We start from the raw sequence: 25,323 nt of genomic DNA, 5'->3' as shown, positions 1-25,323 counted from the left end.
TACTGATCAATTCAACAGCTATAAGTAAACAGAATTGGTTCTTAATTGATTCAACAAATGTTTAACAGAAGCAAATCGATTTGCTATGCTCAGACAGTTGAAACTAATTGACGACTCATGTCGACTCGACTATATTAGCATTAACATACACAAACGTAGCCAAAAATCAGACATTCAGAAGTATGGGACACATGACTCGACTTATACTGATTAAAACAGAATTGTACTTCGAGGAGTTAGTTAGTCAGTACAAATTTGGAATACAACCAATACACATGCCTTATCAGAATAGGAGGGGAGGGATTCAGACAAACACAGAGGTTGAAGCATAGTGGACAAACAAAATTTGATAAAATCAAAACAAATATGAACAGACTTTTAAAAACAAATCACACGGAATAAAACAAAAATAAAGAAAAGAAAACAAGACTCACCTCAAATCTTTTTAAGGAACAAAATCAGAAAAATCCACTGGTGTTTGAACAGACCTTCTTTAAGGTTGAATGGACTTTTAAACGAAGTGTTTCTCGGATGAGAAACACCTCGATTAAGGTCCATTAGACCTTAATCTCTTCGGTTTGAACAAAGCACGGAACATGCACAGGGAAAACTAGAGTTCAAAAACTTAGATCTGGGATTCGTGTTTCCCTGGTTAGATTCGGACCAAACCAAGTATGGTTTGGTCACGAGGAGGGTCCGGGGAGTGTCTGGTATGAAACTGGGGTTGGTTGGGTTAGATCGAGTTTTGACTCGAATCTTCAAATGAAGATTCGAGGACCTGGGGGGTGATTCGAACCAAACTGTTGACAGGTCTATGTTCAGGGTGGTGAGGGGGTTCTATGGTGTTCAAGTGGAGGTCACCGGCGTTCAGGCCGCCGGGTTTCTGGTGAAGGTGTGCAGGGGCGGCTAGGGTTTGAAGGGGATGGGTTCGGTGAAGACGAAGGCAGGGGTGTTAGCTAGGGGGGGCAGGGTATGGTGAAGGGCTTATATAGTTAGTGGGTGGGTGAACCTCGACCGTTAGATCAATCTAGATCTACGGTCTGGATCTGAAGGCTTAAATGGAACGGTGTCGTTTTGAGGGTTTGGGTTCGGTCCGGGTGAGACGGGTCGGGTTTGTTAGTGGGTACGGAGTGTGAGATCTTGGCCGTTGGATCAGTTTGGTTTGAATGGTTGAGATGGATCGGCCTTGAAACGACGTAGTTTTGGTATTAAACTACGTCGTTTTCTGTCCTGGGGGTGGGTTGTTCGGACTGGGCTCCAGATTTTGAAATGGGCACGGCCCAAATTCATTTTACAACAAATTTTGTCTTCTTTTTCTTTATTTCTAATTTCCTAAATACACAAACTAATTAAATAAAACCAAGCACCACTAATTAACACTTAACATATTTATTTCCCGCGGATAAAATGTTAAAAGTAGGCAAAATTAAACACGGCAACAAATCAGGACAAAAGAAAAAATGCGTATTTTTGTAATTTTCCATCTAACAAACGGGTCATGGTTTAAATTACGCATGACACATACATTTTTAATTCTTTTGGAGCGATTGTCGCGTAAAACAAAAATCACGTGCTCACAGTAACTACTGAGGTTCTAAGTTACCCACTCTTTTGCTCGTTTATCTTTGCAATTGGTTAGTATTCTTAACCCTTATATCATTAATTATTACTCCGTTACTTGTTCATGTATGTGTATTCAGTATGCCAATACTATTTGAACTTTTAGACAAGCATGCCTTAAGCTTCTTTGTTATTTGTGAACTCTCAGCATTGCATTGTTGTGTGCTTTCTGTAATTCTATTGTCTCGATGATGTTCTGCGGTTTCATGTTCTCTAGTATCGAACTTGATAGGTTTAAACATGTGTAGTAGACCTTCACTCTGCGTATTTGATTCAAGTAGTTTCTAGCGTTCTTAAGTTTGCCTGATTGATCATGCTCATATTAGCCTTAATGTCGTGTCTTTTGCTTGTTATGAGTTCACATTCATGCCTTGAATTTCTGGGATCTTTGTAGAAATTGCTTGCTCATAATCTGCTTCAATGAATCTCTTTTTACTAATCTACTATTTCCTGCAAAGTGACTCTTGACTCTCCCATGTTATAGCATTGTCTTAATATATAGCCAACCATGTTTGTCTGCGATTTGTAACTGTGATGATTGTGTCCCTTGACCTATCAATCCTTCACTCTTTGCATTGCTTCTAAGATAAATACCAATCACTACAAGAAAGCATATAAGTTGCAATAACGTTTTAGCAACAGCAATGATGTTGTTGCTAAATATCAGTAAATGACAACAACTCTATTTAGTTGTTGTTATATCACAAAAAATTTCACCCACAAAAAATTTCTTGTTGGCTAACAATTTAATTTTGTTGCCATAACCTTTTGGGTAATATAATAATTTTAAGATATAAATAAATTGGCAATAATAAATTGTCAGTGTTGCCAAAAATATTTTCTTGTTGGTAAAATATTTATTTTTCTCAATAAATTATTTGACTTGTGGCCTCCTAAAGAATACCTGCCCTTTTTTATTTTTATTTTGGCTCTCACCTTCCCCAATTAGTTCAACCCTTGGACTCGTGCTTTGTGTTAAGAGGTTCAAATGAGCGACAACCTTATCTTCCAGTGTTGCGGCTATGGCTTGAAATCGTAAGCTCCTTCATCTCTAGTTTTAGTTGTTTCTAATTTAGGGTTTCAATTCCTTGAATGCTTCGATTTAGGTTTTTAGTTAGCATGTCCTAATCAGCATCGACAAATTTTTCAAAGAAAAAATTAGGGCAACAAATTAACCATTTTCTTACAGGTTCTAAATAAAGATAGTGTGGTTCATCCACATCAGTACTTATAGCTCCATTCCAGTCTAATCAATGGTCTCATCTCTTATACGGTTGGTATTTCTATTTTACCTTTTTTTAATTATGTTCCTTTCTATTGATTGTAGATTCACAAGCAGATCGTGACTATAATTTACTTATTTTTTGGTATATTTGTGCTTTTTGGAATTGGGATAGATGTAGTTTTTAGCAGCTACTTTGGCTATATTTTTTGGGTTGTAATACTACTAAAGAATAGGCTACTTCTGGCTTTGCGGATCTCTCTTTGGTTATGTTACTTTGATTCTCACATCTCATTGTAAGTTAGTTCCTGCTCTGTCTAAATTCATATTTTTAGCATCTATGTTTGAAAATTGAATTAATGCAATTCAATTGTACTGATTTTAAAATCAATAGTGATGGAAACTCAGAGTGGAAATAGTTACATCTAGTGATGTGAGTATTACTATCGTTCATCTTGAGGAAGATATTGTGTTTGTTTCTTGTTTCAATAAATATTTTGGGTTCCAAGGAATTGAATGTTTTGTGAGATTAGGTGTTATCTGTTCTCTTAGAAAATTAAGTGAAATCTAATCATTACTGTGATTTCAACTAGGAGCATAAGAGGATTAGTTGCCTTTTTAAAATTAAAACTATAGTGACCCTTTTGTTCCTTAGTTTTATTGATAAATCTTAGTGTCTTTCACTAAGGAATATTGAGGTTCAAGAAGTAAATCCATGTTTAGAGAAAACTAATTGTATTATAAAGCTAGCACTAATGAAATGATGAAGCATTTTTTTTTATCAGAGTGTTGTAGTAATTACAAGTGACAAAACACCAGAAGAAGAAACTCTTTGCAATATTTAAGGGATTTCAAGAATAAATCTGTGTGTCGTGCATCCATAAAGCCTTACTTGTACTACCAATTATCATTCAATCACTACTTTTTTATAAGCTGCTAGTGCAGGTTGGTAGTTCCACTTGTATATTTGGGTGCTACCAATTATACTTGCGTTGTTAGAATGTGTGAGCTTTACATAAAGTAAAGGCTCTTTCTTTTGTCCCAGGATATCGCAAGTGTGGAGAGAAAACTCTTGCTAATACACTGAAACATGAGATGGAGAAAAAGAGGTAATTATAGAAACCTTTATTGTTGAATGTACAGTAGGGATTTAAACACATAAAAAGAAATATCCATATATTAACCAATAAGAAATGAAACCTTTGATCTGCAAAGAGAAAGTCGTACCAAATGCAGCAGGTCATAGTATATATTTTCTTGACCCATAAGCCCAGTTTCTATAAGTCAATCAGTTTATAGATACTTGTCTTAAATACCGGAGCTGTTGATATTTAGTGTAGTATCTTATCTTCCTTATTACATGACATACTTTAAGGAAAGATCTTGTATGAAGTGTTATGGGGAAACAAAACATTGCTATTTTAGCTTATTTCATCTTGGAAGGATTCTGGCTAGGATTACGTCTATATTTGCTGCCTCTGGTTCTCTTGTTTGAGGTTCTGCTAAATTTGCCTAATTGGAAGTCGATTATCAATGACAGGGTGGTTGAGAATCTAATTTTAGATTGAGACGCATACTGGATTATCGGAAACCATTAAAACAAAACTATATAATTCACTTGATCTACTGATTTTGTTAAAGATCACTTAGTCATTTGCAATTTCATTGTATTCACCAGGACTTGATTTGAGAAAAAGGTTTTAACTTAGCATAAAGAAAGAAATTACTCTTTACAAATTTCGTATACGGAGAACTTGATTATTTCTGTTGCAACTAAGGTGGATTGTTCTCTAATCAATTAGGAATAATAATTAAATATTTAAAATTATGTCCTACCTTTATCCTTCTTTATGTTAGGCAGCCTAGGAGGAAACTCAAGGAAGAAGGCTATTGTTTATGTTCTAACACTATGCATTACTGAATGCATCTTTTTTTTCCCTAGCAATGGTCCAATATTTCTTGCAGCTTATAATTATGATCATGGCATGACTGTTTTACATGTTTCTAGTAGGGTTGGACCTGCTGTGTAATTCCAAATGCACAACCAATTAAGTTTATTTGAAGATTCTTGATTTTCTCGATGAATTGGAAAAACTATGGAGGAGATTGAAATTGATGAAACTAGTGTCATATTGTGAATTGTATCTTTTATTCCTCTACTCTGTTTTACGACCTTCACATTCTTGCTACTATTTATACTTGTTGATCGTATAGTGCTATATTTTTGAAGAAGAGGATGAGGCAAGTCTATAAATCATGTGTCACGACCCAAAATCGACCGTGGTAATGGCGCCTCTTGTGGAACTAGGCCAATCTCAACTCTACAACCCAACATAATAAAATAACTTAAAAACATGATAGAAGCAGTTAACATTTAAGAAATCCTTTTGAAAACATAATAACTCCCAAAGTGTAATACAAACCAGCCCAAAACTGGGGTGTCACATAGTACATGAGCGTCTATTCAGAATACAATCCACTACAACGTATAAAGGAATAACTAAAAATACAACTGATAATAAAGGAAGAGAGTCAAGGCCTGCGAACGTTGTGCAACTACCTTGATAGTCTCTGAACTCTTGGGCCTCAATCAGAAGCCACCGCCATGAACATAGTCGCCTGGATCTGCACACGAGATACAAAGATAACGTAAGTACACCAACTCAGTAACCAACTAGTCCAAACTTTAGACTGAAAGGTTGTGACGAACTCAACCGCAACATATATAATAAAAAAATGTGTAGAAACGTAGGCATACTTTCAATTAAATAGGCAGCTCAAAGAAATAAAGTAAATATAGATCCGAATAATGTAAGGTATATAACTCAACTATCTCTATATGATAATGCACATACTGTATGTAATGCACCATGTGCTCCCATTCTTAAGTGATCAACCACTCGGTACTGTATATGGCCATCTGTCCCAGGGAAGATCCATCTCGGAATATATACAACACTAACTATAAGTCACCCAGTACCAAGGAAAACGACAATCCAACCCTATAAAGAAGATCCATCTCCGAGTATCAAGTACGTCGGACAAGATCCATGTCCAGGGAAATTCATCACATAATAATATCATCCGCGCTCACCGGGGGTGTGTTAGGACTCCGGAAGGGCTCCTAAAGCCCAAACACTGTCATAATCATCAGTATAACCGTTGCAGCGTGCAACACGATCCCATAACTGTCACTTATAACCAGGCTCTCGACCTCACTCTGTCATTAATCTCTCCAATCTCACCCACGGGCTCACAATGTCATGAAAAAATACCTGGAACAATGATGTGATGAACCAATAAATAACTGAGACTGAGATATGGCATAAAAATGCAGGAACATGACAGAGCACGGAATATTAATGAAAATAGTGAGATGACTGCAAGAAACGTCCACTAAGGGTCCTAACAATGCCGGCATAAAGCCTAAAAATTATATGTAGCATGATTTACAACTCAATTACATTATCACATGATGAAAATATGGATATCAACAGGATAGAGTCACTAAATGGTGCCATGGAATTACCCAGGTCACAATTCTCACGGTGCATGCCCGCATGCCCGTCACTTAGCATGTGAGTCACCTCAATACCAATCACAAAACACAAATGTTGGGATTCAAACCCTCAGAACCAACTTTGAAGCGTTACTTACATCGAACCGAGCAAAATCCTACTCAGCAATGCCCTTGCATTTCAAATGCCTCCAAACGTCTCGAATCTATCTACAAGTAATACAATACAATCAATATAGTCTAAAAGAATCAATTCCACAAGAAAACTACCGAATTAGAGTCAAAATCCAAAATCGACTCAAACTCGGCCCCCGAGCCCACGTCTCGTAATTCGACAAAAGTCACAAAACCCGAAAGCCCATTCGCTCATGAGTCTAACCATACCATATTTATTAAAATCCAACCTCATTTGGTCATCCAAATCCCCAAAATCCAGTCTCTAATTCTCAAGCCCTAAACCCCCAATTTTCATTTCGAAATCTTGCTATTAGTTAGGGAAATCAGTGGGGAAACAAGATTTATGATTCAGAACGAGTTCAAGAAGCTTACCTTAATAATCCCCTAAAAAATCTCCTCCAAAATCACCTAAGTCCGAGTCTCAAATGTTGAAATAAGATCAAAATTGCGAACCCTTGCCTTTTAAGCTTCTGCCCAGACTTTTCGTACCTGCGGGCCCTCGAACGCATATGCGACGCCGCACCTGCGGAAATACCATCGCAGGTGCAGATTGCACTTAAAATCCCAGGCTTCGGTCCTACGACTTCAGGACCGCATCTGCGGCTACCGCTGGTGCGGAAATCCATCACATATGCGCCCCCCTCTCGCACCTGTGCTCAGCTGCACGCTTCTACATTTCTTGCAGGTGAGGGAACATCTTCGCACATGCGACTTCTGCCCAGCTCGTCCTTGGCCGCTTATGCCGCTCCTCCTTCACTTCTGCGGGCCTGCACCTGTTGTTCCCACTCTACAGGTGCGGTTACACCAGTACCAACAACATTTCAGTTGCATTTCCTCAACTCAAATCAAGTCGTCAACCACCCGAAATCATGATGAGGCCCTTTAAACCACTACAAAACATACCAACAGGTCCTATAACCCGATACGAACTTAGTTGAACCTTTGAATCACTCACAAAAACATCAAAACATCAAATTACACCGGGATTCAAGCCTAAAGAAGTTCTAAACTTCAAAATTCAACAAACGACACCAAAACCTATCAAACCACGTCCAATTGACCTCAAATTTTGCACACAAGTCAAAAATGACACCACGAACATACTCCAACTTTCGGAAATCCAATTAGATCTCAATATCAAAATTTCCTTAGTACCCTATCATCACCAATAGTCACATCTCTGACATCACCGTGTTGAACCTTGTCCTTAAGGACATCAAATGAGGATCATCATAATGGCGCCCTCTGATGCGATTGAATATGGAAGACCGGGAAACCACACAAGCTAGGACACAACTGGGCTCCGAAATATCCAATCTCACGATCTGGTTGGCCAAAGCCTGAACATCAACTGCAAGGGATCTCTCTCCATTAGGAATGAATGCAAGACTACCCATACTCACTGCCTTTCTACTGAAGGCATCGGCCACCACATTGGCCTTTCTTGGATGGTACAAAATGGTAATATCATAGTCCTTTAGTGGTTGTAACCGTCTTTGCTACCTCAAATTTAGATCCTTCTACTTGAACAAGTGCTAGAAGCTACGATGATCACTAAATACCTCACAAGACACACCAAAGATATAGTGCCTCCAAATCTTCAACGCGTGAACAATGGCAGCCAACTTCAAATTATGAACAGGGTTAGTTCTTCTCATAGGGCTTCAACTAACGCGAAACATAAGCATTCACTCTACCCTCATACATCAAAACACACCCAATGCCGATCCGAGATGCATCACAATATACGATATAAGAACCAAAAGCTGATGGTAGAAATAGAACTGGAGCTGTGGTCAAGGCAGTCTTGAGCTTCTGAAAGCTCGCCTCATATTCATCCGACCACCTAAAAGGAGCACCCTTTTGGGTCAATTTGGTCAAGGGCGATGCAATAGACGAGAAACCCTGAACAAACTGATGGTAATAACCAGCCAAACCAAGAAAGCTCCAAATCTTTGTGGCTGAGACGGTCTGGAGAAACTCTAAATAGCCTCTATCTTCTTCGGGTCTACCTGAATAACCTCACTAGACACCACGTGTCCCAAGAACGCCATTGAACTGAGCCAAAACTCACACTTGGAGTACTTGGCATAAAGTTTCTCCTCCCTCATCTGCTGCATTACAACACTCAAATTTTAGGCGTGCTCCTCCTAGATACGAGAGTACACCAGGATATCATCAATAAACACAATAACAAATGAATCGAAATAAGGACGAAACACGTTGTTCATAAAATGCATGAACGCTGCTGGGTCATTTAACATCCCAAAAGACATCACAAGGAACTTATAATGACCATAATGGGTCCTGAAAGTTGTTTTAAGAATGTTCGAGTCCCTCATATTGAATTGGTGATAACCTAACCTTAAATCAATCTTGGAGAACACCCTCGCTCCCTGAAGCTGGTCAAATAGATCATCAATACGAGGCAAATGATACTTATTCTTGTTTGTGAGTTTGTTGAACTACCTGTAATCAATGCACATTCTCATAGTGCCATCATTCTTCTTCACAAATAGAACCGGTGCACCCCAATGTGACACACTAGGTCGAATAAACCCCTTATCAAGGAGTTCCTGAAATTGCTCCTTCAATCCCTTATCAAGGAGTGCCATACGATATGGTGGAACAGAAATGGGTTGATTGCCTTGCACAAAATAAATATCGAAGTCAATATCCTTGTCCGGTGGCATGCCCGGCAGGTCTGCAGGAAACACATTCGGAAAATCTCGCACCACCAAGATAGAAACAATAGTAGGAGTCTCTGAACTAGAATCCCTTACAAAGGCCAAAAAAAAAGACAACCCTTCCCAACCATCCGCTGGGCCTTCAAAAATGAAATCACTCTACTGGGGACATAATCCAATGAACCTTGCCACATAATCCGTGGCAACCCCAGCATAGCCAACCTTACCGTCCTAGCATGGCAGTCCAAAATAGCATGACACGGAGACAACCAATTCATGCCCAATATGACATCAAAGTCAACCATACTAAGCAGCAGCAGATCAACTCTATTCTTTAATCCCCCAATAGTCACTACACACGACCGGTATACATGATCCACAATAATAGTATCGCCTACATGTGTGATACACGAATAGATAAAACTAGAGACTCACAGGGCATGTCCAGATAATGTGCAAAATATGACGACTCATATGAATAGGTGGAACCAGGGTAAAATAATACAGAAGCATCTCGATGACATACAAAGATAATACCTGTGATCACTGTGTCTGAAACAATGGCATCTGGTCTGGCAGGGAGTGCATAGAAACGGGTCTGACCGCCATCTGATCGGCCTCCCCCTCTAGGGTGACCTCTAGATGACTGAGCTCTACCTTGAGCTGGCTGGGCGGACGGTGAAGTAACTGGTGTTGTAGTCAAAGGCTGACTCCTCTGTTGAGATGAACCTCCCGTAAGGTGGGTACAATACCTCTTGATATGACCCAAATCTCTACACTTAAAGGAGCATCTACCGGCAAGTGGCGGTGGGGACTGAAGGGGGCCTCGAGCACTAGGATACCCACTTGAAGGCCCCGACATAGATAAACCCTAAGCTAATGGTGCATGAGACAAACTCTGAGCTAGAAGGGCGCTGAGAGATGAGTGGCCTTGTTGAGAACTTTGAGAACCATGGCCAGATGATACACCACGGTGAATTGTGCAGCCCGTCTGAGCATGTAAGGACGACCTCTGTCGTGGTGAAATTGACCTCCAGAAGGAACACCACCAAAGCTACCTGATCCACGAGACCTTTTGGCCTCCCTCTCAACCCTCTCCTGACTGCGGACCGACTCTATCACCCAAGCAATGTCAACAACCTCATCGAAAGTAGCACCAGACACTCTCTCTTTGGTCATAAGCACCCGCAACTAAAATGTGAGGCCATCAATGAACCTCCTAATCCTCTCCTTGTCTGTGGAAAATAACCAAACAGCATGACGGTCTAACTCAGAAAATCTCATCTCGTACTATGTCACGGTCATGTCATCTTGACGCAACCTCTCGAACTGCTTACGCAGCTCTTCTTTGTGAGACGGTTGAACATACTTCTCCAGGAACGGAACGGAGAACTCCTGTTACATAAATGGCAATGAACCAACCGACCTATGCCTCTAATACGCCTCCCACCAGGTAAAGGCAGCTCCAGTAAACTAAAAAGTAGTGAATGAGACCCCACTAGTCTCCAGAATACCTATTGTACGGAGAATCCTCTTACACTAATCCAAGAAACCCTAGGCATCCTAGCCCTATGCACCGCTAAAAGTCATAGGCTGGAGCCTCCCAAACCTCTCCAATATACGCTGCTCATCATCAGCCATGACTGGAACCACATATTTCTGAGCAACTACAACCGGTTGGGCTGGTGGTGCCCCCGGTGTCTGGAGTCCCTACACCACCTGCTCTGGTGTGCGGGCGGTGGGAGTTTGAGAACCTCCCCTGACTTGGGAAGTAGCTGCTTCAGTAGAAATAGAGAACGCCTGAGCAAGACTGGTGAACACAGTCAAAATTTGAGCTAAGGCCTCCTGAAAGCCTATCATCATGATGGGCACATCGTTTGCCTGAGCTGGTTGCGCTGGTGCATCCACAATTCCGACCTGATCCTGAATTGGGGTGACTAGTGGATCTGCCAGTGCTCCTCTAGCTGCTATGCGGGCTACGCCTCTGGCCTTACCACGGTCTCTACCGCGACCCGCCTCCCGCGGCCCCGACTAGTGGCATTGGTGGTTGTTCGTCCTACCCAATAGCACGTTTCCTCACCATCTGTGAGAGAGTAGCATAACAGAAGTTTAGTTACCAGTACAAACAGATCCGCACGATAAAAATTCAAGAATATGAAGATTCCCAAGAGTTCTGCAGCCTCTCGAAGATAAGTACGGACGTCTCCGTACCTACCCGCAAACTCTACTAAACCCGCTCATGGCTCGTGGGACCTATGTAACCTAGGCCCTGATACCAACTTGTCACGACCCAAAATCAACCGTCGTGATGGTTCCTATAATGGAAATAGGCCAGCCTCAATTGAACAACCCACCACAATAAAATAACTTAAAAATCACGACGGAAGCAGTTAACATTTCGGATATCGTTTGAAAACATAATAACTCCCAAAGTGTAATACACACCAGTCCAAAACAAGGGTGTCATTGAGTACATGAACGTCTATTTAGAATACAATATACTATAATGTCTAAAGGTATAACTGAAAATACAACTGATAACAAAGGAAGAAGAGTCAAGGCTTGCAAATGCTGTGCAGCTACCTTGATAGTCTCCTAACTCTAGGGCCTCAATCAGCAGCCGCCGCCGTGAACAGAGTCGCCTGGATCTGCACACGAGGTGCAGGGAGTAATGTGAGTACACCAACTGAGTAAGTAACAATTCCAAACTATGGACTGAAAGATAGTGAGAACTCAACCGCAACCGATATAATAGAAATAAATGTGCAAAAACGTATGCATTCTTTCAAGTTAAATAGACAACTCAAAGAAATAAAGTAAATATAGATCTAAATAGTGTAAGGTATATAACTCAACCATCTATACATGCCAATGCACATACTGTATGAAATACACCATGTGCTCCCACTCTCAAGTGCTCGACCACTTGGTACTGCATATGGCCATCTAAACCAGGGAAGATCCATCCCGAAACATATACAACACTGGCTATAAGTCACCTAGTATCGATTAAAAGGCAATCCGACCCTGTGGAGAAGATCCATCTCCAAGTTTCAAGTACCCCGGACAAGATCCATGTCCACGGAAATCCATCACTCAATAATATCATCTGCGCTCACTGGGGGTATGTTACAGACTCTAGCGGGGATCCTACAGCCCAAGCGCTATCATAATCATTAATATAACTGCTGCAGCGTGCAACCTAATCCCATAATTGTCACTCATAATTAAGCTCTCGGCCTCACTCAGTCATAAATCTCTCCAGTCTCACCCCCAGGATAACATTGTCATGAAAACAAACCCGAAACAATAATTTGATGAATCAATAAATAACTGAGACTGAGATATGATATCAAAATGCATAAACTTGACTTAGTATGGAATATTAATGAAAATAGTGAGATGAGAGCAAAAAACAACCACTAAGGTTCCCAACAATACCGTCATAAAGCCAAAACATGATATCTAGCATGATTTACAGCTCAATTACTTTATCACATGATAAAATCATGGATATCAACAGGATAGAGTTACTAAACGGTGCCATGGTATCACCCAGGTCACAATTCTCACGGTGCACGCCCGCACGCCCGCACGCCCGTCATTTGGAATGTGTGTTACCTTAATACCAATCACATAGAACAAATTTTGGGTTTCAAATCCTCAGAACCAAGTTTGGAAAGTTACTTACCTACTCAGCAATGCCATTTCCTCTCAAATCGGCCTTCAAACGTCTCAAATCTAGCCACAAGTAATACAATACAATCAATATAGGCTAAAGGTATCAATTCAACAAGAAAACTACCAAATTAGATTCAAAATCTGAAATCAACTCAAACCCGGTCCTCGGGCCCACGTCTCAAAATTCGTCAAAAGTCACAAAACCCGTAAGCTCATTCGCTCATTAGTCTAACCATACCAAAATTTATCAAAATCTGACCTCATTTGGTCACCCAAATCCCCAAAATTCACTCTCCAATTCTCAAACCCTAAATCCCCAATTTTCACTTCAAAATCTTGCTAATTAGGTGGAGAAATCAGTGGGCAAACAATATTTATGATCCTAAACTAGTTCAAGAAGCTTACCTCAATAATCCCTTAAAAATCTCCTTCAAAATCGCCTAAGTCCGAGTCTCAAATGTGAAAATAAAACCAAAATGGAAAACCCTTGCCTTTTAAGCTTCTGACCATACTTTTTGCACCTACGAGCCCTCGGAGGCATCTGCGACGCCACACCTGCGGAAATACCATCGCAGGTGCGGTTTCCACTTAAAATCCCAAGCTCCACTCCTGCGGCTGCACGACCGCATCTGCGACTACAGCAGGTGCAGGAATCCATATCTCTTGCGGCTCCCTCTTGCACCTGCGCCTAGCTGCCCGCTTCTGCGATCCTCACATGCTCAAGAACATCTTTGCACCTGCGACTTATGCCCAGCTCATCCTTGGCTGCTTCTGCGGCTCCTCCTTCGCTTATGCGGGCTTCTTTGTCAGCAAGGATGTATATTTTAGAGGAATTGTGTTTCCCTTTAAACATCCTAAATCCACTTTTCTGTGTTATCCTCCTTCTAATTACACTCACATTTTTACCTCCTAAGTCTGTCATTCCTCCAACCGATGACACATTTCCTGCAATTCCCATGCCAGGCTCAGAGACTTCTTCATTTTCCACTCCTGAAGCCTTCCCTTACGCATTCTCTACTCATGTTATTCCTTCTAGTACTATCTCTAACTCTCCTCTTTTGCCTCACACTCCTGTTGCATCTCCTTCTCATCCCTCTCCATGCCCTTTGCCTCACTCTTCTCCTTCCTCATCTGTTGATACCCAATTTTTTCTCACATATTTTAAACACATATATATACTTTTAAAATAGCACATATGTAGTTATAAGCATGTATAAGTATTTTTATAATTTTTCTCTATAGTTTTTAAAAGCTCCAAATCAATTTATTTCTTCTCTTTTTATTATATAAATGACCAATAATTATCCTTCAAATTACTTTTGTGGTGATTTAGCCATTTATATTCAATATTTATGCCAACATAGTACTTGAATATTTTTAGTGTATTTTTTGTAATTATATTTAAATTTTTTAAGCTAAATTGCACATCTTTGCAATATTAGCCCTTACTAATTTATAATTAAATTATTTATGCATAAAATGGTCTTTTATATTTTTAAAATGTTAAATAAAATCATTTTATTACCCAAAGATATTTTTTGGTACTCATTTATTATTTTTTATAAATTATTTAGTTATTAAAAGTGGCTATTTAAAATCTGGCCTTATTTTATTTCAATTCTGGCCTTAATTTTGACCCAATAACCAGCCCAATCTCAACCTAAACCTACCCAGCCCAAAACTAAATGCCTGACCTGGCCATAATCTCATTTAATTTCGGCCGTTGATCATAGAGATCAACGACCACAATTGGCCCCTTCCTTTTTTTAGTCCCAAACGACCCCCAAACCCTCCCATTTTCTCACCAACCGCCGCCCTAAAATCCCTTTCCTCTCAAAAGCTCTCAAACTCTAACCCTAATTTACCCACATTGTCGGTCATCTACTGCCTTTCATGGTGTTTCTCCACCATTACCAGGCCTCTAATGGCCTCTCTTATGCTGGTATTGCCATCTCTAAGGTCCTTGAGGGACCAGGGTCAGTCTGCTTGCATCTCTGGCCCTTTATAGCATGTTTCAATCTGTTCCGGTTTGGTTCCGAGTAAGATCTCCCTATATCGTCATGAATCTAGGGTTTTATAAGCTTGCTTCTTCATCTATGTGATTGTTCTTCTCGAAACCCTAATTTCTTCATTCTAAACTTCTTAGATTTGTACAAATCTGAGATGGTTTAGACCTATTTAATATGAGTTTTTACAATAACCTTTTGATTATTTACAAGAATCATCTGATTTTCGAATGATTTTTCATCTTTGTCTAAACTAGGGTTTCCGGAAATTTCTTTTTCCAAAACATTTGATGATATGGGTGTCTAATCTTCTGTTTCTTATATGTTTTTGTTACACTCCATGTTTTCATACGTAAGAGTACGTCATAAGTCAATTAATGTAAGCTCATAAATGGAATCATCTTTGAAAAGTTTACAAAGTTAGTTCATCATGTTAATGTGGACGTTACAAATATTTAAGATCATTGATACCAATTAGCAAGAGCATTTGAAGGCTTAGAAGCTAAACAGATTGAAGAAAATAAGTTCCGTCGAAAGTCGACAAGTTGGAATGTTTTACCATGTACTTTTGGGGTGATAATAGGGTTATTAACATTATAAGAAGATTACAATATGATTTATTTTAGTCGTATGATATTTGGTGTTATGTTTTAAAGTCAACCGAGTTATGGAACAAAAGTTGGAAAAGGTCATCACAGGTTCTATTCATAATTGTGCTGAAAATTAGGTCAAATGTAACTGAGTTTTTATCAAAATATACTTGAAATTAGGGGATTATCTACCTACCAAATTAAAAATATATGAGTGTAGTTTCTAAAGTATTAAACCGTTTGTCAATACAGTATCGGAGTATAGAGATATTCAAATTTTCGCGAGACTGCGCAGATTGGTAGGTGACAAGTAGGTGCATCACCTACTTGCCAAAATGAGAGGACAAAATTAAAAGCCCCAAAGTTGGCAAAGAGGGGACTTTTAAGGGACTATCAACTCCGTTATTTCACCTATCTTTCAGACCAAGAAAACCTAATTGAACCCCTGCAATTCCTCCCTAAAAATTCTAGACAAACCCTAGGGTATTCCGGGTGTTACGACGCGATTCTAGTGCTGGAAAGTCCGGACAACTTGCTAGTTTCTCCTTCTCCTTCTTGTAGCCGTGTTAAGGAACTTATTTTTGATGAAGAAGGGCCAGGTTTCGTGGTTTATACTCAATATAAGGTAAGTTTATGCTTCTCCTTCCAATATCTATGCGTTTGCGAGTTGTAACTCGATCGTAAAGAATAGACCTAGCTAGTTTCGTAAGAATGGTATGTTGTTTGTTCTTGTGTAATGGTTGGCTGGTTGTGAACTTATTTTTAAGTTGAATTCATGGCTAGTTTATTGTATAAGAGGTATAATGATGTACTTTTGGTTGTATTTCTTAATTTGAAAGAAAAGACAAGACGAAACGTGTTTAAGTAAACTGAAAAATTATTTTTGAGTTGATGAACTCGTGGGACTGTTTTTGGGCTGTTTCGTGTTGGTATTCGGTTGTCTCTTTTGCTACTGTTTCTATGGAGTTGAGAGGAGGAAGGGTGTGAAGAAACACCGCATAATGGCAAGGTTGTTTGCTGGTCGTTCGCCATAACATTTTCGGATTGTTTGACACTATTATGGTTGTTGTGTTGTGCATGAAGTGATAGAGGTATGTTGGGCTATTTGTGATTGTTTTGACTAGTGTGAAGTCATATATATAGGGGAGGTGATGTCCGTTTCATTGTAAAATATGTTGTGGTCGATACCTAATAGTTACGACGCTTAAACGATAACGAGAGTGTCATTTCTCTTATTGTAGACTAAGGAGCCGTGAAATTGCATAGCTTGAGGTTGGGAAGAATATATAAGGTATGTTATGGCACTTTCTTCTTTCTTTTGGCACGATCTAAAATGAAATGAACATAAACGATACGCTATTTCATAATGAATCTACTCCTAGCTACTAAGGTTGTCCATGTTGTTCTTTCCGTACAAAGTTATTCTAAGAAAATATGTATGATCCTTGAGTTCTAGTGAAGTTCATATTGATGGTATGATGTCCATAATGCTAATCGAAGGTGAAACGACCTTAAGTCACTCCGAAAGGTTTAGAACATGATTCCATGAGTCGAGTATGCATTATATATATGTATCTATATTACTCTACTGAGTCGCGCTATAGTCAACTGGGTACGGCACCTATTGTGCAACCACTGATCAGTTGTGTTTACCGAGCTCCACATGGCCAGGTACGATTCTGCAGAGCCTTATGATGTTCGGGTACGTTTTTACCGAGTCCTCTTTGAGGCCGGGTAGGATATGATGATGCCCACAGAGGCGTATGTTTTTAAAAAGTTTATGTATATATATGTATTATGCGTTTTATGTCAGTAGCCCCAGAGGCACTCAGATGTTACATGTTGTATCTCCTCTATCTTTCTTTACATTACTGTTCTTGTTTATGCTTCCCTGCCTTACATACTCGATACTTTATTCGTACTGACTTCCATTTTGCTTGGGGACGCTGCGTTTCATGCCCATAGGTCCCGATAGATAGGTTGACATTCCTCCAAGTAGGATATCAGCTCAGCGGAAGGTGTTGGTGCACCCTACGTGGTCTAGAGTTGCCTATTTGGTCAATATGTTTTGGATATATATTGATTGGTATGGCAACGCCCTGTCCCGACCTTTATGATATTAGGTACTCTTAGAGGCTTGTAGACAGATGTCAGGTGTATGGATACTTGTATGGCCTTTTCGGCTTATGTTTTGAGTTTACAAAATGGTCATGTCAGCCTTATAGGCCCGTATGTCACATGTATAAGTTTGCATATCATGTTGGGTCGTCATATGTTGAGTATTCCCTTATGTTTCATTCTTGTTATCTCATGACGAGTTTTCAGGATCATTTACCCATGATAGCATGATAAGAAAGATATGTTACGTTGGTACTCGGTTTAGTAAGGCACCGGGTGCTCGTCGCGGCCCATTTGGTTTGGGTCATGACAAAAGTGGTATCTGAGCGGTTCTGTCCTAGGGTGTTTACAAGCCGTGTCTAGTAGAGTCTGGTTTATGGGTGTGTAGTGCACCATACATATAAGCAGGAGGTTGCAGGGCATTTAGGACTGTCACTCTTTCTTCTTACTCTAGATCGTGTGGTAGAGTTCAATTGTAAGAATTCAAACTTCTAAATTCTATTTTATTTGTAACACAATGATACCTCATCCAAACAGATAGTTGGTAAGAGACTAAATGTTGATGTGGAAGAGTTGAGTCAATGGAATTCGATTTTGCATCATGCTTATGATGAGTAAATGTAAGGTCTTCAGTAGATTATGTATATACTAAGATGCATAAGTTTCTTGATAAGGAGGCCTAAGACATGAATATCTATCCACTCATATGGTTTAAAAACCAACAAGAGGATCAGAAGGTAGATACAAGTTTCAACAAATAAAAGAAGCAAGGTGGCGAAGGTTATAAGGTACCAGTTAGTGAAGGTTTTGAGTTTTTACAATTCAAGCAGAAAAATATATGTATTCTGAGTTACATTCAACAGTAACAGAGGAATGTACAATTGGCCACGCCCATCTTAATTATACCTTATGAGAGCTAACAAATATAGTTTAAAAGAAGAATGGGATATCAGGATCCAGCTGGGGTTAGAGTAACCCAAATTTGTGGATGGATTGTTATCATTAGCTAACATATTTGAAGGATAGTGAAAACATGGTAACAGATCTCCTTGTGAGACACCTAGATGGTGCACTCTAGAATAGTACAATCATATATGAATACTAGAATGCTCAGATATTTTAGAAGATTGGCACTGGAATCCTAGAAGGGATAAATTTACATTTGTATGGCTCCCGTTCATAGTAAAAAGAGAATGCCAGGTGACCTAAAGAGCCAGTGAGATGAAGCAAAGGGAGTTAAAAGTGAAAGAATGATTTGTTGAAGTTATCATAATAAAGTGATAGACAGAAATATTAGCTGAAGAATAAGAAGAGAGTAAATGAAACATTATGAGTAAGATGTAATAAATGAGTGTTTACAGTAAATCAAAATATGACACAATGATAGAGTCTATAGTCAAGTGAAGGAAAGACAAGAGGTGACGGTCCTTGAGAAAATAACAGAGTATAGGCCAAAGGCTATATCCTCATTCGAGAATTGAGCTGGTGACTCCAATGTGATTACTAGAAGGAAAGGTTAGACCCCAGAGTAATAGAAATCAGTATGGGCTGGTAAAAAAGATAAACCGAATATGAATAAGGGACCGAATGAGTTTATAATAGTCGTCATCGTGAGAATTTCAGAGATAGCATTGCAACAATAATAGAATGGATAACAAAAGAATTACCTTTAAGGTTTATTCAGGAAGACGCTTCCCTAAAGCAAGCATAGTGAGCAGAGTTAAGCTTAAGAGACTAAGTGTACCAATTACACTAAGTGTCACCCATGTGCATATGAAATTCAACTATCCCCGATAGAGAAAGGTTACCTCAAGGTGAGTAAAATGTCAGTGAAGATGTGGAAAAAAATAATAACAAAGATAAAGAGGTAACTATGGGATATTAAAGGAAGCACGCGGTAAAAAGGTGAAAGGAATGAGAATGCATCTGTTCAGATCCTACAGATATCAGAGGACAATAAAACAGAGGGTTACAATAGGAATCCCCAGCAGGAAACAATAAAATTCCCCGGCACCGGGAAACAGAAGGTTGCAACAAGAGGTCACAGTACAAACTCAAGTACATGTGTCAAAAGAAGTAAAGCACCGAAAGAAATGCAAGCAGACAAGGAAGCAAGGCAACAAAAACAAATTGTACTCTAGCCTAGCTTCTTGTTTTTTTTAAGCACGGTGTAACAAGGAGATCGGTAAGCAGTAGTAATAACATGCAACAACAGTAACATTGCAGTCCAACGGTAGTCCCAGCTACCAAAATTTCTCGAACTACATTGACCTGATTCCTGTTTAGCCCAGGATATGTAGGAAACCTTTGAAGCAAAGGTTCGGTCAAATCTTTTTCAAAAAATGCTTCAACGGAGTACTCGGATGGGCAAAAATCGCTCGCTTTATCTTTGCACGAAAACCCTTCGTGTCTCCGGGCAAAGAGGGGCAGCTGTAAGCACGTGATTTTTGCCCTATATGAGAATTACTCCCAAAAAATTCAAAAATAAAATGATTTTTCTTTGGTGTGCAATTTTGTGATATTTTGTGATATTTTGAATAATTATTTGTATTTGTCTGTGCGTGTTTATTTGCTAAATTAATAAAAAATACAAAAATATGTCGCATTTTGCATGTAGGATTTAATTCTACAATTGTTAGTAATTAAATTTGTTTTACAAAAATTAAAAATTACAAAAATAGGCATCGTTTGCATTTTTAGCATTTAATGTCCAAATATACAATTTTATGCTTAATTATTATTTAATTGTGCGTTAATTGTTATTGGGAGTTCATTTGCGCTTTTATAACTTAATTTAGTTCTTAATAATAGTTTAAGTATTTTTATAATTTAGTTTTAGAAAAATAAAAGAAGGAAAAGAGAGCGAAAATATAAGGAAAGTCGGAATTGGGCCTCTTCTTCAATTTCAAGCCACAGGCCCAAAAAATGGCCCAATCTTCCCTACGACCCAGTCCATTTCGAACTGGGTCGACCCAGTCCATAACCCAAAAGACCCAAACCCCTTTGTCTTACATTTTACAAAACAAAACAAAAATTAAAAGAAGAAAACCCTAAAAAAACCCAAGAAATCCATCCGCCCCCTCCTATCTTCTTCTTCTTCCTCCAAAGCTCCAACCAAGCATCCATGGCTGCCCTTTACCTTCTTCTTCGACGCACCCTCGTCGTCCAAACAGCTGCTGCCCAAGCACTCCATCTTCTTCGTCCACCATTGTTGCTCTAGTTCGTCGTGGTTTGGTCGAGCTTCATCTTCTCCGGCAAAACAGTCCGTCGTCACCACCAGTTGTTTCTGCTTGTACGTCGACCAGCCCGTTGTTTGTTCCTTCTGTTATTCGAAGCCCCGTCGCCGCTGCTTCGTCATGACCAAAACCAGCCGCGACACCACTGCTGCTGCCCCGACGTTGCTGTCCCAGCTTCGTCGAGGCTCATCCATGGCTGCCTTTCTCCGAGCTGCTTCTTCTGCCTTCATCTTCCCCATGGCCAAACGACCTCCGTTACTGCTTCGCTTCTCCGAGCTTGGGCATCACCATGGCCATGGCTGTCGCCGGACTGCTGCTGCTCGACGTCCAGTTCCTCCGAGCTGCTGCTACTGTCGTCTGCTCGTGTTCGTTGGTCGTCTGCTTCATCTCCCAGTTGCTCTTGCTTCCGTTCATCACTTCTCCTTCGTTCCAGTTGTTGTATCTTCAGACGAGCTGCTCGATTGAGTTTTAGTCGAGGTCGTCGAACGTCGTTTTGAGTTCGTCAAAGTTTACAAGGAAGGTGAGTTCGTCGTTGAGTTCGTCGTCGAATCCGGACAGATTCATTCCCATTCGAGGTTCGTCGAAACAGTCCGTACATATTTCATTTCGATCCGGTTAGTAGTTTTTGAGTTTTATTTTGTCCGTATTTTGCTTTGATATTTTCGAATCTAAAATCGGCAAATGTTTGTTTTGTTTATCGTTTGAATTAATTTTTAGTTCATGCTCATGTGTTGTTTGTTAAATTAATTTTTCAGATTTCAAACGAAAGATTAATTAGTTATGTTTCATGTTTATTTCATGTTTGTATTGTTGTTTAAGTGAATATTTGTTAGTTTAATGTTTGTTAGATACAAATTGAAGTTTAATTAATTGTTTCTTCAATTTGTTTCATGTATTTATGTATTGTTAGAAATTGTTAATATTGTTAAGATCTTAAGTTCATAATTGTTTATCGATCTTGTTATTTGTCTAAAAAGAATTTAGTTGTGTTAAAGGAAATATATTGATTTAATCGTTTGAATCCGTCGTTTTTATTTTTAGATTTAATTCATGTTCATATTATGTTTGTTTGATTTTGAATCCGAAATGTGTATAGTTTGATTTCTTGTTTACCATTTGTGATTATTTCTTGAATTGGTCTCATAATCTTGTTTAAAGTTTAATATAAGAATTGTTTGTTGTAATGTTGTTAGAGTGGATTTTAAGTTCAATATGATTGAATTTAGAAATCTAAATATACTTGTTTGTTGTTGTTGTTGAATCCGAAAATAGGATTGTTTGTTGCTAAAATATTGTTCAATCAAATTTTAGTTGTTCTTTGTTGTTCAATTTGTGTTCATGTGATTTGTTGTTGAAATGTTGAAGAAATCATGTTCATGTGATTTGTTGTTGAAATGTTGAAGAATTCATGTTCATGAAATTTGTTGTTTGAACATTGTTAGAAATTAATCATATTGTCTATATTTTGGTTAAGTTTGATTAATTGATGTGTTATAGCTGATGGGTAGTTTGGTAATTTATAGTACTTTCGGGGGTAAAATAGTAATTTGTAATAGGGTCGGAGGGGTAGTTTAGGAATTGTACATTTTGTAATTATTTATTTGAAGCATGGGGGACAAAATGAAATGGGGTGAGTTGTGATATGGTTATTTAATATAAAGGGGGGACAAGACAAAATTTAGTGGGAGAATCTTGCATTATTTTATGTTAGGCATGGGGGACAAAATATAATGGGGTGGTGTGATATGTTTATTTAATGTAATGGGGATGAGTGGGAAGATAATGGGTTTGGTAGAGAAAATGGGTTGATTTTAATTGATTAAAAGATTTATGGGATGAGATATAAGTAGAAGTCTTGAAATCAAGAGAGGAGACAAGAAAAAATACACAGACAGAAAAAAACGGGAGAAAAGAAAACAAATCTGAAAATAAGAGAGAGAAAAGGGCTGAACATTTAAGAGATAGAAAATTCCGAAAAATATTTAAGCTTTCAAATATAAAAAAAAAACTAAAAAAAATATTCTGTTTTCTTTTGTTGTTTGAAATCAGAATTAATTGTTGTTTCATAAAAGCTGGAAGCTTTTGTTTTTTTTGGATTACTACTCCACCGGTCTGTTACTGGGTTGTTACTGTTGCTGGGCTATTGTTGCTGTGTTGTACTGATTTTACTGCTGCTGCTGATTCTCATATTCATTTTCTTTTGCTTCCAATATCAGGTACACAACTGAAAAGCTGTTTATTGTAATCCGAAATATGAAGCGTGAATACATATGAAGAATGAAAATTTGAAGTTTTAATTTCGTTTTTATTTCTTTGTTCCTTTTGTTGATTGTATTTAAGCTATTTCATGAATTACTAAATAATAACTGGAATAAGAAAATAATATCATAAGTTAGTCTGTAATAAATCAGTTCGGCAAAATAGGTTAATTCACTAGTTATGAAGGCTTCAAGATTATAGGTTGATCATGAACAAGTAGCTAAATTTAGCTAAGACACGAATTTAAATTAAACATCGTAAATTAGGCATTAAGGCATGACTTGAGCTTAAGCAAGATTAAAAGAACGTTTAAGTCTAATAAACTTTCTAATAAGCTTTAGTAATTATGGTTAAATCTAGTTTCAAATGATTGTGAATAATTAATCTCAATAATATTTTTTTTAAAAAAATAACAATGCTGAGTTTTAATCTAGCTATATTTGTTTATTTTGAATATTAGTTGTTGAATTTTTATTTTATTTATAATTTCGAAATTAAGAGTAAAATTCCTTTTTCATCAATATTTGTATTAATCAAGCAATTAGCATGTCATGTCTTCTTAAAATAATAAAAAGCTAGTAATTAATTAGGATTTTCTTTCTTTATTTTAGAGACTAATTTTTATAGAAAAATGTAGTCGTTTTAAGATTTGTCCAAATAAATGAGATGAGCCTCGCTTAATGAAATGTATAGATTGTGGGGCCCTCAATAAATGTACATTTAATCGCTTAGAATTAGGGAGGAGCCGTTTTAGCAAATTTCACGGCCCTACCGAAAATAATGATATGCTAGTCGCTCTAGGCGCGTATTTAATAATGTTATTTTCTTAAATATGGGTGTGCATTTATGTAACCCAAATCCAAATCTCAACGGAGTCGAAATGTGTCGATAACCACGGGTGCATTGATTGCGACGTGGTTTGAAATACGTTTTCACAATGTTGCAATTCTTCGTAAAATAATAACAATAAATAAAAAATAATAAAAGCGGCTAAAGGATAAAATTTGCACATAAGTTTATAATACGTATTATATCAGATAATCAAGCCGAATATAACAGTTGAGCGACCGTGCTAGAACCACGGAACTCGGGAATGCCTAACACCTTCTCCCGGGTTAACAGAATTCCTTATCCGGATTTCTGGTTCGCGGACTGTAATACAGAGTCATTCTTTTCCTCGATTCGGGATTAAACTGGTGACTTGGGACACCCTAAATCTCCCAAGTGGCGACTCTGAAATAAATAAACAAATCCCGTTTCGACTGTCCTTTAATTGGAAAAAACTCCTGTACCCCCGCGAAGGCGGAAAAAGGTCCTGTTCTGCCTCACTCCTGTTAAGTTAATTACTCTCCCTAGTATGGCTTCAACATGCTTCTGATGTAATCCTTGATGCATTCTACCTAACCTACTAGTTCTATAGGAAAAAGGTCCTGTATTGTTTTGTTCTATGACTTATGCTCTGATTGCAAAATGTTTCTTTACACTTTCCTCAAACTGTTTTATCACTAAAATCAACACTGTTTTTTTAAAAAAAATTCCTTTTCAATCCTAAGACCTTTCTTTATACTGTCTATTAAACTCTTTCAAACCATTATGCACTTCCACTTACTCTTAGAATACTAGGTCCTGCCCCTCTGATATGTGTACTGCCTTGAGACCCTTGAGATCTCTCTGAACTCTGGTATGTTAGGGATGGCATTTCTCACTGCACTTAAATCAGTTATTATTTGAGAAAGGTCTAGATGTGAGCACTGCCCGGGATCCTTGAGGTCCTTAGGGAACTCTGACACGCCTAGGCATGAATTGGCTATGGAACTTTGGGCATTTGAGACTACTGGAGGCTTGAAAATCATTTTGGGCCTACTTCAGGCTCCCTATAGATTAGTTTCTGTTCTATTTATGTAATTTTTATTCAATTCATCGATTTGTAATAATTAATTGTAAACAAACAGTGGGGTGATTAGTGAAAAGGGAAGGGTAGTTATATATTGTGGGTAAATTGGGTAGATACCATGCCTATAAGATCTTTATTTTTTCAAATGTGTTTGTTAGATAACATGCCTATAGGATCTGCTTCGGTTTAAAATAAGTTCTATTTGCTATACTTCCACACAATTAGAATCCATGCCTATAGGATCTAAACTAGCTTTAATAATAGAGATCATGTCTATAGGGTTAAAATCAGTTCTGATAGAAATCGTGCCTATAGG

General features: G+C 38.4%; 1 long non-coding RNA gene across 5 annotated transcripts; it reads left to right on the top strand.

Annotated features, from left to right (window-relative positions):
• The first annotated feature begins 2,503 nt into the window (after positions 1-2,503).
• On the top strand, positions 2,504-23,171 carry LOC104226488 (uncharacterized). Of its 5 annotated transcripts, XR_011406905.1 has the most exons (5): positions 2,504-2,655; positions 2,810-2,893; positions 3,888-3,951; positions 16,742-16,791; positions 23,071-23,171. It is a non-coding gene; the product is annotated as an uncharacterized lncRNA (long non-coding RNA). The 5 variants fall into 5 exon arrangements; XR_011406906.1 differs by lacking the exon at positions 16,742-16,791 and having other exon boundaries at positions 2,508-2,655; positions 23,071-23,153; XR_710850.2 differs by lacking the exons at positions 16,742-16,791; positions 23,071-23,171 and adding an exon at positions 4,851-5,034 and having other exon boundaries at positions 2,508-2,655.
• The last annotated feature ends 2,152 nt before the right edge of the window (positions 23,172-25,323 follow it).

This window comes from Nicotiana sylvestris, chromosome 4 (genome assembly GCF_000393655.2).
Source record: "Nicotiana sylvestris chromosome 4, ASM39365v2, whole genome shotgun sequence".
In the NCBI taxonomy this organism is placed as follows: domain Eukaryota; kingdom Viridiplantae; phylum Streptophyta; class Magnoliopsida; order Solanales; family Solanaceae; genus Nicotiana; species Nicotiana sylvestris.
Note: the sequence above shows the minus strand (reverse complement) of the source record. Positions and strands in the feature narration are given on the sequence as shown.